Source organism: Prinia subflava, chromosome 11, assembly GCF_021018805.1.
Source record: "Prinia subflava isolate CZ2003 ecotype Zambia chromosome 11, Cam_Psub_1.2, whole genome shotgun sequence".
In the NCBI taxonomy this organism is placed as follows: Eukaryota; Metazoa; Chordata; class Aves; order Passeriformes; family Cisticolidae; genus Prinia; species Prinia subflava.
Window position 1 is genome coordinate 24126 of NC_086257.1, and position 10076 is coordinate 34201.

Below are 10076 nucleotides of genomic sequence, written 5' to 3' on the forward strand. Positions count from 1 at the left end.
GGTGGGCTCGCTGAAGCATCGGAGGCGCTGATTGGACAGCGAACCCCAGGAACCGCCCCCACCCTGGTCCGGGCTCCACCCTGAGCCCAGCACTGGCCCCACCCCAGCCCCGGCTCAGGCTCCGCCTCAGCCCCAACCCTGACTCAGCCCCAGCCCTGGCTCCACCCCAGCCCTGGCTCTGCTCCAAGCCCGATCCCAGCCCAGGCTCTGCCCCAGCCCTGGCTCCGCCCCAAGCCCGATCCCGGCTCAGGCTCTGCTCCAAGCCTGGTCCTGGCTCAGGCTCTGCTCCCAACCCCAGCTCAGGCTCCGTCCCGAGCCTGGCCCCGGTCCCCCCGGCTCACTCTGAGGGGCCGGAGGCTCCGTGGGGCAGGGGGTCCCTGGCCGGTCTTGTTTTTGCAGCCAAACACGGGAATCGGCGGCGGGGGGAGCGGGGAAATGAATTCTGTTGAGCTGGGGCTCTCCTGGCTGAGCTGCAGGAGGAAGCTGAGCAATCCCTGGGCAGGGATCTGCTGCAGAGGTCTGCTGCAGCCCAGGACATGGAGCACCGGAGCACTCTTGTGTTGAACACGTTGCCCTGGAGTGCGCCCAGGTGATCTCCAGGCCTAGGCCCGACAGAAGAGAGCCCGGTGCCCCAGTGTGTCAGGTGCAGACAATGAGCTGTCCAGGGAACGAGCAGCAGGTCCCCTCTGCCCCTGCCCTCACGCTCGGAGTGACAGCAGCCAGGTGAGGGCTGTTAGGTTGATGAGGGCTCAGAGCACTGCCAGTGAGGGCTGTTAGGTTGATGAGGGCTCAGAGCACTGGCAGGTGAGAGTTGTTAGGTTGATGAGGGGGCGGCTCCTGCCGGGGTGCTTTAAAAAGGGAGCCTCAGCTCACTTTGGCATGGAGCTGCTGGAGGAGAGGTGCCTGTATTGTGCTGCCAGGAGTGTCTTATGGAGCAATGGTAGGAGCCTCTTCTTTGGGTCTGGTGGAGCAGCTGGGTACACTTGCGTGTGGGGCACTGCTTGAAGGAGGTGCTGGGGGGCAAAACTTTGTGCTAGATGGGGCAGCAGCCGGTAAGCCAGTGGGGGTTGTACAGGGGACTTTTCCCCTTTTGCTTTTCAATTTTATCTTGCCAATCCCTCCCTGCTGCCCCCAGAAAAAAAAAAATGGGGGTTATGAAGATAAAAGAAGTTTAAATTGAAGGAAGAAATCCTCTTCTGTTCTTGGCTGTGTTTAAATTGAGTAAAATCCCCCTTCACCTGGGGTTTTAATAAATAGTGGTTTTTAAATGTGGTTTTAATTCAGTATTATTTTTTTTGTGGTATACAGTGTTCTGCTTTATATTTTGGTGTTATTTATTTGGTTTTTGAGTGCAGATAACTTTATGGATGGGTTTGTTTGTATTTGAGGTAGAATTAAATTAGGTAGCCTTTTAAATAGACTTTCGATATCTGTTATTGAGGTTTTGTTTTTATTTATGGTATGGAGGGATCCAGATTGGGTAGGGCTAGCTTGGCTGGTGGAGATTTGGGTGTTTTGTTAGATGCAGCTTTTAATTTTTGAAAGTTTTTTCCGTTTAGTGGTTTTTACTAATTCACTGTGTAATTTCATTTTGTTTGTTGATGGTGTACAATAAGGGATATAGTCTATTTATTTTATGTTCTATTTCTTATTTCACGTGTTGATCAGGTTGTTTTTAAACTGGGTTTTGTTGTGTTTTTGTTTTTTTTAAAGGCTATGCTTTCTAAGGTTTACAAGGGTGTAATGGGATGTAGTGTGAGACACAGGGTACGCTTTCAGTCATTTAGTGGTGGTTTTTTTATTGCAGTGAGTATGTAGTGTTTGTTTTGGTTGGTTTGAGATAGTGTGATGTAGTTGATTTGTTAGGGTTTTCTAATACATGTGGTTGGATTATTGTTTATTTTATTGCAGGGATGTATTTATTTAGTTTGTTTGGTTGCAGTATATGTTGGATAGCTTCAGATAATTTGGGAGATACTGTATGTTCATGGTTAAATTGATCTTTCGTGTGTATTTATAGGTGATATTTTTGTTTGGATGGTTTGAGGCATTATGGGTTTATTGAGTTAAGAACAATATTATTGGTGTTGTTAATTTAAGTTTTTTGTGATATTTTTATATTTGTAGTTTGATTTGTTTGTTTGGTGGGTCTTATTTGTTTTATTTCTGCAAACATGGGTAGTGATATGGTGGATTTTCTTGGGTAGTTTTTTGGGGTAGTGACATCCTTTTTTAGTAGTTCAGATTTTTTTCATGTTGTTCATTAGTTTGAGTTTTTTAATTAGAGTAGTGGTTATTATTTATGAGTTAGTGTAGGGTTTTTTTAGTCATGTTTAGGGTCAGTTTTTGTTTAGTACAGTTTTTAGTTTAGCAAGTTGGTTTGATTTGTCTCTTACAAGTTTTTTCTGATTTGTTGTGTGGAATTCTATATGGTTGTTTTTAATTTTTGTTTTATTTTTATGATGTGATAAGAATTGTTAGTGAAAAGAGTCTAGTGTTGTTTGTTTGTATGGTGGAGATTTTTAGTTTGTGTTTATTTGGGGTTTTTTTGTTAATGTGATTAAAGTTTTTATTTGTATTTACTTGAAAGATTTTAGGAAGATTTAGATTTTTTTGTATGGGTGTGCTGTATGAAGACAGTAACTTGTTTGTTTTATGTGATGTTGGTGGCGTGGTAGGTAGAGGACATTTTTGTAGTAGTTATTTTACATGTTTGAGGGGTTTTGGCACTTAAAATATTTGTTTTGAAGGAAATTTGAAGTGTTTGGGGTTAGTTACAGTGAGACTTTTAAATTTTATTTTTAATTAGGTTTTTTTTAGGTTTTATTACAGTTAACAGTTGTGATTTTTTTTTTGCTGTGTTAGTAATAGAAGTGGATTTTGATTTTGTATGTAGTGATGGGATTATTGTATATGGCATACCAGTGTTGACTGAGGTTTAAGTTTTTGGGGTTCTGATGTGTTAGGTTAATATGTTTATGTATATCAAAACACATGAGATTTTGCTTTTTATTTGGTTAGAGACAGGTCTTTTTAATTTTGGTGGAGCTCTGGGTATATATTGGAGTTTTTTTAAAGGAATTGGACAAGGTATTTTCATTTTATTTAGTAGTTTGATTATGAGTAATCAGAGTTGGCTTTTTTTGATGCAATTTTTTTTGAGTTTTCTTTTTTGAAGTTCATGTATTTGTGTGGTTAGGGCAGTGGTGTTTCTGGTGTAACTCTAAGCATCCACTGTTGTTTGTGCGTTTCAGGTGGTCCACTCATATTACACTGAGACCCCCTCACAGAGCGGCCAACAGCTCTGCTGAGATCGTGCCCTGATGTTTGGTTTACTTTGTGAGAGCTGACTGAGACACAGCAGCCCGGGGACAGCAGAAAATTCCCTGAGGGCAGGAGGGCCTTCCATCTGCACCCGACGCAGATTCTCATCGCCGGAAGTCCCAGAGATAAGTGGAGGGCTATGAGCCACAGAGGGGATGTAAGCACGGTGCTGGGTGGGGACTCACGAGGAGGGGACTGGAGTCAGCTCTGCAGACTGGGATGGCCCAGATGTGACCCTTTAGGCCACATTGAGGGGAAGTCTCCATTTTGATCACAGTGCTGAGGTGTGCAGGGCAGAGCAGTCCCAGGCCATGTGGAGTCACTTGTCTGTTGTGCACTCTGTGTCTTTTGGGTGTTTCATGTGCAATGTCTTCTGCCTTAGCCCTTTGAGGAGCCTCTTGGAAACACCAGGCACCGTTCTTAACATCTCCCTATTCCTCAGCTTGGTGCCTTTGACTCAGGAGCTTGCATGCGCATTGGAATTGCATCTCTGTTCAGAAGCATCTGGTCCCAGGTCTTTTCAGGTCTTGTTCTGAGCTGTTCTGACAGCTGTGCACTGCGATGATCCATTGTGGCAGATTAGGCCTTGTAAGAATGCCAAGCTAGGTCGAGGTATCTGACCGTAGGGTTCTCAGGCATCCATCTTTGCTGCGGTTCTTGGACGAAGCAGTTCTGCTGGCATCTTCTTGCTGCTGGGTTCTTTGAGCCTCATCAGCTCCCCATCGGTCTTAGCTTGGTCATCTCCTTCCTCATTCTCTCTGCCCCCAGGGTCATTCTTCTTGCCGAGCCTTTTCTCTCCCTGTTGTGTCCCTCTCGATGGTGGTGTCCTGTGTCACGGGTGTTGGTGTGCGTTTGGCCCTGCGCTGCTCTGCCCTGCTGCGTAGCCTGGGTGTAGGGGTAATAGGACATGTCCCGGGGACTTGAAGTTTGCAGTGTAGGGTGTAGAGGGTATTTCTAGATGAGCACAAGATGCCTGGAGCTTTTAAGTTATCCTGCAGCGCTCTGACTTTTGTGCTAACTCTCTTTCAGATGCAATTGGATTAAATCTGTGGCAGAGTGCCCCATCCCAGGTGAGGGTGTTCTCCTCCCCCACGGCCTGAAGAAGAAGGTTGGTCACTGTTGGTCTTTGCAGGGGAGGTGTGAACGGTGGCTACATTGCAGTGTCATTCTTTGTGTTTATTTTTAGGAAGTAAAGCTGGGTATTGGCAGTAAAGGTCAATGGAGCAAGGTGAGCAGTGACTGGTGGGATAAAAGCAGTTTTTATTGCTCAGGTCTTAATTTCTGGTGCAACTCTAAGCATCCACTGTTGTTTTTTTTATTTTAGTTGGTTCACTTGCCGGATGTCCCAGCCCTGGATGCCAGAGGCCAGATGGGTGTAAGCTTAAGGTACACTTGTGGCATACCTCAGCTGGACTGCAAAGGTTGCTGTTTTGCACTATCTCAGCATGCATTTTTGCTGGATTTCTTTGCAGGTGCTGCTGCTGCCCTAGGTGTGCCGAGGAATGTGGGAGAGCAGGTGAGCGGGCATTTAGGCAGGGTGGCTCCTGGGTGAGGGGTTAAGCATGTACCTTATCATTTTGCAGGTATCCTCTGGGCAGCCTCTGGAGTCGAATGAAGATCCAAGATGAGCCAGGACAGCGGTGTGGAGGAGACCTGGGGATTATTCTTCTGGAGGGGATCATCACATTTTCATTTTCATGGTCCTAGGTACCCTGTGGAGGTGCGGAGCCCGAGTTTGGATATGGCAGCACTGAAGCGGATGCAGAGAATGTCTCAACGTTCATGATGCCGACACGTTCTTTTCCATCAAGAACAGATTTTGTCTACTCATCTCCTGAAAGATAAGTGTTGGGGCTGGTGGTCAGGAGAAGAGGAAAAACCTTTTCCATTCTAGGAGGCAATTTAAAGCTAGCTTAGATGAGAGGGTCCTAGAGGGATGGACCATTCGTGAGTAAAGGGAGAGCATTTCTTCTCAGCCTCGTTGGCGCCTTCCCTGGCCAGGGCAGTTCTGCCCCCTCTCCATGTTCTAGAGAGCTTTGTGGTGTCAGCTATCTTCAAGAGTCCACAGGGTTAGGGTGCACCAGGGGATGCCTGGCCCACCCTGGGATCCATGTCCTAGGAGGAACCCAAGATGCAGGTTGTAGGGTTCAGCAGGGCACTTGACAGTGACACACAGAGGCTGAGGGAGGACTTGAGAGGGAAAGGACTCAAGGGCTAGAGAGCACACAGTGAAAATAAGGGCTACAGGCAGGGATACAAGCTAGAGTCCAGGTATACCTGCCCTCAGAGCAGCCCTCCCAACACTCCTGTTTTCCTGAGAGTAGGTGCAGGCAGGAATCCTAATGCAAGACAATGCCAGAACTCCTGAGAGGTGCAGGGAGTAAACCAAAGACTAGGCTAGGCAGAATGCAGCAGTGGGGCTGGGATTCCCCTGGGTTTCTTGCTAACGGGATATGCCCACCATTGGTTCCTTCTCCTATTGCAACCAGGGATGCTCACACCCTTTATGGAGGCTATGGTGGGTAGTCATTGACCCAATAATGCCATGAGGACTTTGGCTCTGCAAGTTTGAGCCTCTGAGCATGGCTAAATGTATTACTCAAAGACTCAGGCATTCATAGAAGATGGTAAGTTGCAGATTCTTCAGATGTTGGAAGTCGTGCTGCCAAGGCCATGCGTTCACATTTAGTTTCCTTTATTGTAGCCGCCTGAGAGATGACAGCCTGGTGCCGGCGGGAAATTCCTCGAGGGCGAGGCGGCTTTGTTTTGCACCCAATGCTGATTGGCATGCCCAGACATCAAAGAGATAAGTGGAGGGCTGTGAGCCACAGAGGGGTTGAAAGTGGGGTGGCCAGTCAGGCGTCAGCAGGAGGGTTTTTTGAGTCAGATTTGCAGTCCGGGATGGCCAAGATGTGACCCTTTAGGCCACATTGAGGGGAAGTCTCCATTTTGATCACAGTGCTGAGGTGTGCAGGGCAGAGCAGTCCCAGGCCATGTGGAGTCACTTGTCTGTTGTGCACTCTGTATCTTTTGGGTGTCTCGCCTTCTGTGTCATCGTCCATAGCCCTGCAAGGGACCTTCTGGAATCCCTGGCTTTGGTCTTAGCATTTGCGTTCTCTGCGTTCCTTGGCTCAGCGCCTTGGACTCGAGAGCTCGCACGCACATCGGAATCGCATCTTTCTTTAGAGGCATTCGGTCCCAGGTCTTTTCAGGTCTTGTTCTGAGCTGTTCTGACAGCTGTGCACTGCAACGATCCATTGTGGTGGCTTAAGCCTTGTAAGAATGCCGAGCTAGGTCGAGGTATCTGACCGTAGGGTTCTCAGGCATCTATCTTTGCGGTTCTTGGACGAAGCAGTTCTGCTGGCATCTTCTTGCTGCTGGGTTCTTTGAGCCTCATCGGCTCCCCATCGGTCTTAGCTTGGTCATCTCCTTCCTCATTCTCTCTGCCCTCAGGGTCATTCTTCTTGCCGAGCCTTTTCTCTCCCTGTTGTGTCCCTCTCGATGGTGGTGTCCTGTGTCACGGGTGTTGGTGTGCGTTTGGCCCTGCGCTGCTCTGCCCTGCTGCGTAGCCTGGGTGTAGGGGTAATAGGACATGTCCCGGGGACTTGAAGTTTGCAGTGTAGGGTGTAGTGGGAGTGTAGAGGGTATTTCTGTATGGGCACAAGATGCCTGGGGCTTTTAAGTTATCCTGCAGCGCTCTGACTTTTGTGCTAACTCTCTTTCAGATGCGGATGGATTAGATCTGTGGCAGAGCATACCAAGGAGGAAACAGCTGTGGGTGAGAGACTTGCACACTGAAGGTACTTGGGAAAATGTTTAGCTTTGTCCTGGATTTTGGGTTTTTTTAAAATTTTCTGCAAGGTTTTGTCATCTTGTTAAAATTTATTGATAAGGACTGAAAACAGGGAAGGCTGCCAAGTTATACATACCAAAGTCATCTTTCTGTAATATGTGAGGCTTCTATTTTGTTTTTGAGACTTTCCTTTGTTGCTGACTTTATTTTGAAAAGTCCTATTTTAAAATAAGCTCTTTCAGTAATGTGTTCATGGTACAAATATCCTCTATTTTTAGAAACTTAAAAGCACTGACACCAACATGCCACCTCCTTAATTTTTATCAGCAAAAGTTGGTTGTAACTTAACTTAAAACTTCTGTTTTTCTGCTGCTAATAAGTTAATAAAGGAGTTTATCAGCTTTTGCTGCCCTTCACTGATATTCAAGGTCATTTAAAAATTGCTCTGCTCTTCTAAAATGAATACAGTTTTTAGACCTCCCTCATTCTCCCCAGACTAGAAGCATATGAATTAATTTTTGATCTTCTTTCTTTTGGTTTCTTTGGCTTTTTAAGCTGCATGGAGACAGGTGTCTGTGGATATGACACCAGGGAATGGTGCTGGGAAGGGCAGGGTGGGAAGGACTGGTCAGAAATCCAGATGCAGCAGTGGGTTGGGAGCTGGTGATCCTGCCTCAGTCACACCCTCCTGGACAGTCTATGTAATGATAATATTCCTATTTCTTTTCCTGAACATGGAGTTTGAGGAGGACAGAAGTCTTTGTATTTGATGGAAAGGGGAACACCATGGAAAAACTGCTGCTTTTGTCCTCAGAGAGCAGTGGAAAGACCCTGAGAGAAATATTGGCTGCTTGAGGGATCCTTGTGTCCCCTCTGGAATAAATCCCTGCATCTCCTCAGAGCTGCTGGTTTGCAGCACAGTTTGGACGCATATTGCTGCTGTGTTGGTTCTTAATAATTTGAAATCCCTGCATTTCTGGATGACTTCCATAGGTTCTTGTATTTAGTAGGAGCTGCATGGTGAGGTCAGTGTTCTGAGGGAGGCCCTGGCAGAGCTGCCAAAGGCAAGGAACGTGGAGTGTGCAGAGGGAGCATCTGGGGGCGTTCTCCCCACTGAGTTTCTCCTGGGGCCTGCTGCCTGTACTGCTGCATGTTGAACCTGGGTTTGGGCTGTTCTGCAGTCCCAGATCCAACTGCTGCCCCAGTGTCCAGACCTTGCTGTGTCCCACCACCCAACCCAGGCAGCCGGGGGTGCTTTTCCAGCCTTTTAATGCCATGGGCGGTCCCAGATTGCTGGAGCTCCCCAACGCCCAACCTGGACTCACTCTCTGGGAGGGGCACTTCCATCTGCCTGAAGCAAGGACGTCCTGCCCAGGTTTGCCACTTTATTCCTGTTGTTTTTCCTCTTCCAGGTAGTTGGCAAAAATGGAGAGAGCCACTGGAAGGCCTTATACCCAGTCCAAGGTTCTCACTTTTCTCTCTGATGCCTGGATAATTGCTTGACCATAACCAGACACTGTCCATTTGATTTTGTACCTTTTCCAATAAATGGTTACTTTCAGCTGTAGTCTGTTCCTGGTGTCATCCTCCTCTGTTGGAATGGCACACAAAACAACAACATGGAGGCAGGAGGCCCACAGTGAAAGGCCACTCCCCAAAAAGAGGGCGAGCCTGTTTATTTCTTCCATTTTTATACATTTGTGGGTCTGGTTATGGATTGCATCTGAGGTTACTACCCCTTCACCCCACTGGCCAGACCAGCTGTCAACCAACATTATTTTCAGGCTAGAAATATGTAAACAAAGGCCAGTGAACAAAAACAAGAACGGTTGCTTATGTTCCAAAGTGTGAGAGTGAAAAACTGACCGTTCATATTGAACAGAAACATCTTCTGAACAAGTAGAAGGCTTTAAAAAGCCAGAAAAACCAGAGCAACACTCCTCCTCCATGGATTTGTAAATAAAGTTCCTGATTTTTGCCAAGTTGACTTTTGTTATTCTGAGAATTGTGGCTCTTTTGTTCCATTGAAACTTCCACACTCTGCTGAGAGTTTCAGATGTCAAAATATAAGTAAGATCGGAGTTTATTTGCATTGTTACTACCACAAAATACAGATCATTCTGGGATAGGAATAACTACACATGTTTAGTTCACACTACCCTTTAAAATCAGAGCAGAGGAAGCAGATTTTAAATCATCATAAGCTTCCACCAACTTCCTGACTGTTCCAAAAGTTTTTACTTATAAAAAATCCTGAGGTTGTTTTCTAGGCAAGCTGAGATTTAGATGTTATTCATTCCTTTTATTTGATGATTTTCCTCTCTCTGATTTTAGTAAGGGAATATTTATTTCTTCGAATATTCCATACTAATTGGAATTTTTGTACATCTTAAGGCACATTTCCAAGGAAATGTACCAAATTAATGTTAGTAAATCAAGCATTGTTCAGCACCATATCCACAAAATTCTGTAAATTCCCAGGAACAATTGCTGAGTGTTTAATTGCTATAATGAATCTCTCAGTGAAGTTCAATTTACTGCATTTTAAATTACATGAATCGCATTAAAACTTAAATCCTGGCCTAATTGCTGTTCCTTGGATGCCATGGAGTGTTTCTTTTGGGTCTTGGTACCATTGTTTCCCACAAAAATAGAATTTGTTTCAAGCAAAACTGGGAATTGTCTAGAAAATCTTATTTTGGGGGAGGCTCTGGGTGTGTTTTTGGATAGGGTTAGGGGGTTGGGGATAGGGGGTTAGGGTTAGGGTTGGTTAGGGCACTTGGGGGTGGACACGAACGGTGGCCTTTTCCATGGGAAATGGAACTCAACTCCCCATGTTCCTGATGTCAGTTTGTAGGAGACATTTGATACATCAAGCACAGCCAGGTTTCCAAAATGTAGCACCTTGCATCTGGGAAAAATCTTACATCATACCGCCTTGGAGAAAGCTGACAAACTG

The 10076-nt window shown here is 46.1% G+C and overlaps 1 long non-coding RNA gene across 3 annotated transcripts; it reads left to right on the plus strand.

The window, feature by feature from the left end:
- Window positions 1-241: 241 nt before the first annotated feature.
- Window positions 242-9789, plus strand: LOC134556127 (uncharacterized). Of its 3 annotated transcripts, none has more exons than XR_010081587.1 (8): window positions 242-940; window positions 3255-3481; window positions 4354-4394; window positions 4511-4552; window positions 4649-4710; window positions 4797-4840; window positions 5032-7124; window positions 8530-9789. It is a non-coding gene; the product is annotated as an uncharacterized LOC134556127 (long non-coding RNA). The 3 variants fall into 3 exon arrangements; XR_010081588.1 differs by having other exon boundaries at window positions 242-723; window positions 4354-4432; XR_010081586.1 differs by having other exon boundaries at window positions 242-723.
- The last annotated feature ends 287 nt before the right edge of the window (window positions 9790-10076 follow it).